At 30.9% G+C, this 8,745-nt stretch overlaps 1 protein-coding gene across 3 annotated transcripts in view; it reads left to right on the top strand.

Annotated features, from left to right (window-relative positions):
- The first annotated feature begins 2,225 nt into the window (after positions 1-2,225).
- Positions 2,226-8,745, top strand: part of BCHE (butyrylcholinesterase) — a 73,685-nt gene continuing 67,165 nt past the window's right edge. For all 3 annotated transcript variants that reach the window (XM_036017636.1, XM_036017635.1, XM_028505257.2), the window contains exon 1: positions 2,226-2,375. The gene's annotated coding sequence lies outside the window, so the exon portion shown is untranslated. The remainder of the gene's footprint in view (positions 2,376-8,745) is intronic.

Below are 8,745 nucleotides of genomic sequence, written 5' to 3'. Positions count from 1 at the left end.
ATAATAATAGTACTTACTTAAAAGGTGGTTTTGAGTTTTAAATGAGTTAATATATTAAAATGTAGTCAAAATGCTCAGAATACTGTATGCACATAGTAGTTAATAGTTAAAATCATTATTGTCATCATATAAGTAACAAATAGTGCAATGATATTCACATTGCTGATATATGATTCAGTCATTTAAAAATGTTAATCAAAATAATATGAAATGCATTAAAAAAGGAAACAAAATTATGATAACAACCTATTTAACTATTGTTATATATAACTCCAACTCTACATAGATTTAAAAAGCTACAATGGAATATAGCATTTGATCTTTTTCATCTCTGTTATATGTAAAATGTAGAAATATACATTTTGTAATTCATATTTTATTTAGAGAATACATTGCTCTTGTAAAAAACTACTAACAAAGGTAGAGTACTTGTGTGGCATCAGAGTGCCTAAGCAAGACGAATCTATACTACAAATTAATATTTCCCACACTGCTTCAAATTTTCCTGAATGCCGCTATCTAGAAAACAACCAGCCCAGACGTAACTAAGCTACACTAAACCTTAAAAGCAGAGTCACTGAAATAGGCTAACTGGCAATAACCATGGTCAAGACCATTTCAGTTATCTTGCCTGAGCTTCAACATACATGGTTGCAAAATCTGAGCAGTGTTAAATCTGTGTGGTGTTGTGCGGTATTTCAGCAGTGTCACTTAAAGGCATACACAACATCTAACAGCAGGAGCATATAACCATCAGGCTGTCAGGGAACACTTGCCTATGACCCTGAAATGAGACTCACCACCTGGGTCTACATCCTCCCACTATGACGCCACAGAAGTAAAGCAGCAGATCAGCCACAAAGAAAGAAACCCACAAATAAGACAGAAAGACGAATGCAATGAAATTATGCATTAAATAATGGGTACAACCAAGAAATCATGAACTATAGGGGCAGGAGCTAAAGGCAGTTCCCTGAAGCAAAACCTGAGCAGAGAAAACTTGTAAGGTTTTATGATCAGTTGATGTTGTTAGGCAGCCAGTGGAAATGTGTTGAAGAAAAAAAAAACTTTCTTATAAGAGATTATTGTTTAGGTTCTTGTTTAAAATTAAAATATGTGTATATATGTATACACATATACATTAATAGTATATTTTACAGAATAGTGAGTAGATAGATATTGGGAGTATACCAAATGCCCTGCTGAATTTGTCAACGGGTAAAACATCTCTCAAAAATTGCAGAATTTGAGAATGAGACTGACCATAGATAATAGAGACATCAATGCATTGGAACTATGTTGGAGAGAAGAATTTTGGCATTTGCATAAAAAATAACATATATTAAACCAATGAATTATTTTTCCTGCAGACCATCAGAATGACTACATTTTTACAAAAATGCCATCTTTGTAAAAAACATTGAAAAATTGTCAGTGTACCATTTTCAAAAAAGTTTTCTCCTTTAGAGAACAGTTGTCATTATATAAACTATATTCTAAACAAACCATAAATTATTATGAGTATACAGTATAAAGTTTAATAAATACCTCTTATGTAATAATTTTCCCAGCCTGGATAACTTTAAAAGACAAAATAGCTATTGGCTTGGAAACAGGTGACATGAAATGACATCAGACAAATCTAGGTTAAAATGCTGATTTCAAAACTACTAATGAAGGATATATAGCAAGTTTGTGATCTTTTTAAGTCTTATGTAGCTTCATCAACTAAAATTATGATTAATAATATTTAACTCATGTATATTAAAAAGACATGCATATAAGAGACATTTACTCACTTAATATAACTGATCTTTTGATTTTCATACCTTTGCCCTCAGAGTAATTGTGTTGTTTCTTAATTTATGTTTTACATTCCTTTATCACTAACATAAATTGAAGGCACAAAGTTTTCAATAACAGCATTTTTTAGAACATGTACATCTTTAAATTTTAACATGATCCTAAGAAAATAGTCTATAAAGAGGAAAAATTCTTAAAAGTTCTGGTAGTATTTAAAAAACCCTACATTTTCTATTTGATTTCAGCTTCTCTTAAAGAAGCATTTCTTTCTATTTTTTCTTCCTTCTTAGATGACTGCCTGCAATCTTAAACCATGAATCCGGTAATACTTTGTAAATGATTCACTATTGCATTCATACCATTAGCCTTGAACAGATGTCAGAAAGTAAAGATTGGCTGCTTCTAGATCTAGCTGCTGCTGCCAAGTCTCGCGAGCTTTGTCAGTAACAGTTGATTGTAATGTCAGTGCAGTCCAATTTACAGGCTGGAGCAGCAGCTGCATACTGCATTTCCCTGAAGTAATACATGATTTCCACTCCTTGAAACTTTATCATCTTGTTGCAGTTAGTCGGGTAAGTTGCTCTGAATTTGCATTTCTGTGCAGCAACGCAAGTTACTGCAAAGCTCATTCTTAGAAGAGTGTGATACCTTCATGTGTATTGTTGTGCCCCTTTGGTGCACTGTGGGGACAGTCATAGCGAAAAGGTCAGATGAAACAAGTGAGCAGACATATGCATGAAATTTTCCTATTATTCAGGGGACACAGACTGAGTCCATTTAACTGCTGAGGAAATAATAAATTTGCTCAACTTTACATAAAGGGTCGTAGCACTTGTGGAATCACTGTTATGTGTGTTTTTAGCACACTCCCTAAGTGCAAACATTTTATGCTGTTTTTCCCTTAAATGAAATGTTTAATGAATTTCTCCTTAAAAGAGTAACAAAAATGGTCTTTCACCAGTTTTACCGTATTTTTCTAAGTTGTATGAAAAGAATAATTCTCTTGTCTGGCGTGATAGGGTACTTTTCTTAACATTTTTGCCATTTGAAACTTGAACAGTATCAATAGGCAAAGGAAAATCTGTTCCTTATATCTAAAAGGAAAATCTATTTCCTAATTTGATTTACAAACTTTTGGACCATATGCCTTGTAGTCCTCTTTTAATATATATGTAAATTATATCATAGTATTTTATATTTATTGTGATTTTTATTATAGTCTATAAGCAAATATAGACTTTTATCTGTAGCCTGGTCTTGTAAACCTATCTTTATTTTGATGATATCAGTTCTTGTATAACCAGAAAATTAGGTATTGAGTAAAATGTATGAATTATTAAAAGTAAACTAAATGTAAACAAAATTATGTCATTGCTAGTGATTTCTATTTGTATTTTTTAGTTTTTAGAGTATGCCTCAATTAGGTGATATTAATAGTCTGTGTAATGCTTTCCATAATATAAACTACCTTGTAGTTATAATAGATATATTTGATCTGTACAGTTACTTTTTAAAAGGAATGAGGATGAGCTTTCAGAGAGTGGCTTTATCCTTAAAATGGGAATCTTTAGAATTCTCTGTTAATTTTAAGTAACAAGGCTCTTTGGATGCCAAATAAAATTTCTAATTTGATTTGCAAAGTTTTGCTTTATTTACCTAGATTTGTTGTTATTGTTTGTTTATAATGTCCTGCTCTTTAATTCTAAGAAAACATGTGGGATCTACCCTGCATTTCAGTTTTCAAACACAAGCTAATAATATCTTGTAAGTGGCATCTTATTAACACATTCAGTTTGAGCTTTGACTTATTCCTCAGTAATGATTAATGAAACATATTTATATGTTGTCTTATTTTAGTGCTTTTCTAGCAAAATGTGCTCATTCTTATAAAAACTGTCCCAAATGTTAGAGAATTATAATTGAATAGTTGTGAACCTAAAAACAAATTCAACTTTCAAAGGAGATCCAAGATATCTCTCTAATAGTAAATGTTTAAATTTTTCACATATTAAAAAGTTTGTGAATGTTTTCCTGATTGAGGACAGATAGAGATCTTATGTTTCTCATACCTAATGTACTGTCATCTATCTACACACATCCTTTTGTTGCCTAACGGTATCTGAAGGGTCCATGAAAGACAGTGCTATAGTCTATTTATAAACAAACTTCCTCAGTTCCCCACTTCATTTCGCTTGCAACAAAACAAGCCTTTAAGGTTTAGTATAATAACATAGCTGTTTTAATTTAACCAAATTCATTTTAGTAGTGCTTGCGTTAGATCATATTATCCATGTAGCACTTCCCCACAATTTTAAGAGCCATTCTTTATGTATAAAAATGTATTTTATTATAACCATTTAAAATATAGGAAAATTACTATACATTCAGAGAAAAGTATTATCAATATTTACGTGACCATTGTTTGAGAACTACTTAGATGCACCATTGTTTAGAAAATTTAGCTGGTATCCAATTATGGAAAATGTGGCAAATACATATCTCTGTATATCAATCCTCTACTTATGCCCTTGTCTCAGACTGTAACTACTAATGGGTCAAGGAACTCTGATTCTACTTAAAAACTTGTATTAAAATACGAAATGTAGAAAATTATTTTTGTACCTTCTTTATTTTGTAAGTTATATTTTTAAGAGTTTAGAATGTTTTCCAAAAGTTTCCAGTGGACTTTTATATCCTGGAGCATCGTATGAACTTTGAACACGACAGTGTTCATTATCTTTCAGGTTTCCCCTCTTCCTACTCTCATCATTCGCTTCCTTTTGCCATCCTAACAATAACTGCAACCTTTCTTTCAAATATTAAACACTATGGAAGTAAGTTAATTAACCTAAATTCAGATACTTAGTTGTACGTTGCATGAAAATTCACTGTATTTTTAGGATCAACATGTGTTCTCTGTGTTTAAAGTGTTTATTTAATGTGATAGTAGTCAGTTTGTACCAGAATTTATAATAGAAAAGAATAAAGTTTTGTTGAATATTTTAATTATTAGTGAAGATTTAGAGATATAGACCTTTTCATAGCTACCTTTTATTATTTCTGCTTTCATTATTTGATCATGTGATGGCACATATTAAAAGTATAAACACTCTTAAGGATAAAACTGCAGAGCAACAAGGTAGGTTTGAGAATAACAAATTAATAAATGGACAAAATAATGCTTATTTAAATAAAGTAATGCAGCTAAGTAGAAAAATGTTAGGCTACATTAACAATAAGTGTGTGAACAGATGAATGTTTGAGTATTATAATTTATATTTAATAATATGGTATGTAACACTTTCCAGCAGGTAGCATAAAGGTGAGTTAGAATTATATTGCCATTTTTCTAAAAAATAGATGCTTAGAATTATTTTTAATATTACTAATTGTGTAGTTTACACAGTGATTACTCATATATATCATTGTTGAAAGAGAAAGATAATTATTCATATAAATCATACTATATATAAGATCCACTCAGCATAAACTATAAATAAAAACATACAAGAAGCAAAGTCAAAGGAAGTGGCATTAGAATGATACTACAACCTTTTTAGGTGATACAGTAAACATTTTTTAACATATGCAATAAAATTTTTACATTTATTATATAGGAAAAGAAAATATTTTGGTAATAATTGGTAAATTGTATAAAAATAATTAGAAAATTATCAGAAACCAAAAATTATTAAGATTTTACTTTTGGTTTTTAAACACAAAAAATAGTTATATAAAACCAAGAAAAAAAAATCCAACAATCCTTACATTAGACCCAGAAGAACATTGATTGAGGTAGACTGAAGAGAGAAATGTGTCCCACCAGTGATGCTGTGGTTAATCTGTTGAAATGCAGTTCAAAGTAAACCAGGTTTGTGTTTTAATTCCTTTTTCTTTCCAAAGCATGTTTTTAAAAAAGGAAAAAAAAATTGCATCACAGTGTTTTGTTTTACTCCAGATGCCCACCTCTATTTATTTAACAGAAAGGGCTAAGTAATTATTCGAAGGGGGAAAAAGAACTGTGTTAGCACTACCTCTAAAACTCTTAAGCTTTCAGAAGTATAAAATTTTATTAGTAAGTGTCAAGTCTATTATTATTTATGATGTAAATATTCCACTTAATATAGTTATAATACCTAAAATTACAACAGTATAAAAAGTGTTAAAATATTTATGGTTCAATAACACATTTAATTGATCTTGGCACAAACTCAATTGTACCACAATTAAGAACATTAAAAATAACAATGATTTAATTTAAATATCTATATATATGATATATATATATATATGATATATATATATTATCATCCCTATCTGGTGTGGCTCAGTGGATTGAGTGTCGGCTTATAAATCAAAGGGTCACCAGTTCGATTCTCAGTCAGGGCACATGCCTGGGTTGCAGGCCAGATCCCTGGTGGGGGACACATTAGAGGCAACCACATATTGATGTTTTTCTACCTCTCTTTCTCCTCCTTCCCATCTCTAAAGCAAATAAATAAAATCTTTAAAAAATATAAAAATCATATACATATTTATGTGTATGCATATATTAAGGGAGATTAGACATGGAGTAGACATGTAGATATAGACACAGTCATAGGTATCAACAAAGATAGAAACACATAGAGATACAGATATATCCATGAGTACTTGACATTGAACAAAATATATTCAATGGGTTATTCAGATGCTTTTGGATAATCAAAAGTACTTGTTGATCATTAGCTGTCTTATGAGCAGTGATGAATTAGGTTGATTTAGAATATGAGTATCTTATATCTAGGATGGTTATAAGGATAGGACCTTATATCTGCCTTCTAAGACAATCTCAAAAATAATGATAATAACTAATTATAACACAAATTATTAATCCTCAGAAGATTCTTGGACACATTAGTTGGATTTAGTTATAGTATCAAAAAGTATTAAAAAGAATAGTTTGTATACTTGTTCTCCTTTATTACCATTATATGGATGAATTTGCTGTTTGTATTTGATGATGTGAGTCAGGTTTTCTTTCAGTTATATAAAGGTGTAAGTTCTTTAAAATTATATTTGGATTATATTTTCCTTCCCTCTTTGTCACAGAAAGTTTCTGAATCTGATTTTTAATTATATTATTTTTAATATCTTGAGAGTTCACTCTGAATATTTAATAAAATTTGATCTCCCTAAATGGTCTTTTCATGTCTTCAAATAAGTATTATTTAATAAAATGCTGAACAGTTATAATTTTGTTGGTCTCAAAGATTACTTAATCTTTCCCCACTTTTTGTAGTGATTTCTCAACTATAGTCTTTTTAACTATCAAAATACAAATTCATCTGTTTCCATGGTCCTTTCTGTGGTCCTTTTTGCCTAAAGGTTTCTTCCTTTATATAATCTCAGTGTATAGTCAGAAGAGATTTTGGACAATCTATTTGTTGCTTGTTAAATGGCAAATAATACAATAAATTGCCTTTTGTTCTTTACAGTATGAAAACTAATTTGTTAACACTATAAGAACTATGGGAAAAATTGGAAAGGTAGGGCTGTGGGTATATGCTAGATAATTTTTCTAAAATTGAATAAATTAAAAAATCATGTAGTCTTCTTTACCTGAATTACAGTGCTAATGGAGAGAACCAGTGGCTGATAATATATGGGAGAAGATACTGATTTAGAAGGAATTTTACACTCAGGGATTATTCACTGTGTATATGTACATTAGTTAATTATTAAAGTATGTGCAGCTAGTGAGGTCAAATGTGTTAGGCATGGTCAGAGTTACTTGTGTTTTGATAGTTTATGAAAAGGATAAAGCTGAGAAATTCCTAGAAAAAGTGGGAGAAGCAAAAGTTCTTTGAGATTGCATAGAGGAATAAGCCATTAGTCAAAAAGGACCACAGAAGGAAACAGAAAAAGACTTAAGATCCTTAAATGTTCTTAACCTACTTCACAGTTATGTTGAGAGCCAGCCAACCATGATTAGAACTGGAAATATTTCAGACTGCATGAGCTTCTATTTCCTCCTCTAACCATGGTAGAAATTATACCTGTAATAAATACAGTACAACTTAATGCCACTAGTGGTAGTGTTGTGTATGCTAAGTATACAAACTAGTACATGCTTGAGAGAAACTTCCTATGCAAGGCAGAGATCCAAAAATCCTAGAATTTATTTATAAAAAATTGTGTATTTATTCTTACATTTTTAAACTTCAATCACCTTCAGAGTACTCTCCATTTGATGCAATACACCTATTAAGACATTTTTCCATTGCTCAAAACAGTTCTTGAACTTGATGCTTTTTAATTTTGATGCCTTTTTCTGCTTCTGCAGTTTTTTCTTTCTTTCTTTCTTTTTTTTTTTTCTGTTTGCTTGTTTATCCTCTTCCACTTCAGCAAAAGGTTTCCCTTTTCTTCATTCCAGGAAGTGAACAAAAAAAATATTGCTTGGGGAAGGTGGGGCATGTGGTTCATGCCATTTTTGGTTAAAAACTGCTGAACGCTCAGCGTGGTGTGGGCAGAGGTGCTTGTAAATCACCCATCATGAAATGTGCAAACACATTCAAAGAGTCTTCAGAAAAATTCACTGAAGCCAAGTGCAGCTTGGCTTCACAATTCCAGCTGGTACACTGCGCGGGAATTGGTAAACTGTTCTAGAGACAGTTCCCTAGAACACTCACCTAGCGGGGGAAGCCTGTACTACAATGGGTCTGCCCTCCAGAAAATAATTCCAGTTTATTTGGGTCTCCATTGTATGAAATACTAAATCTTCCTTATAGAGGTTTGATAATAAATTTTGCCAAAGGGAAATAGTTTCTTCCTTCTCATTCCACTTGTTTTTGAAGTTGAAAACTAAAATATCTCCAACTGTTTTCTGTTTTTTTTTTTTTTATATAAGCCTTTGTAGTAGTTGCACATATATTAGTTTTCATCATTTATAAGATAAATTAG

This window comes from Phyllostomus discolor, chromosome 2, assembly GCF_004126475.2.
Source record: "Phyllostomus discolor isolate MPI-MPIP mPhyDis1 chromosome 2, mPhyDis1.pri.v3, whole genome shotgun sequence".
Lineage (NCBI taxonomy): Eukaryota > Metazoa > Chordata > Mammalia > Chiroptera > Phyllostomidae > Phyllostomus > Phyllostomus discolor.
Note: the sequence above shows the minus strand (reverse complement) of the source record. Positions and strands in the feature narration are given on the sequence as shown.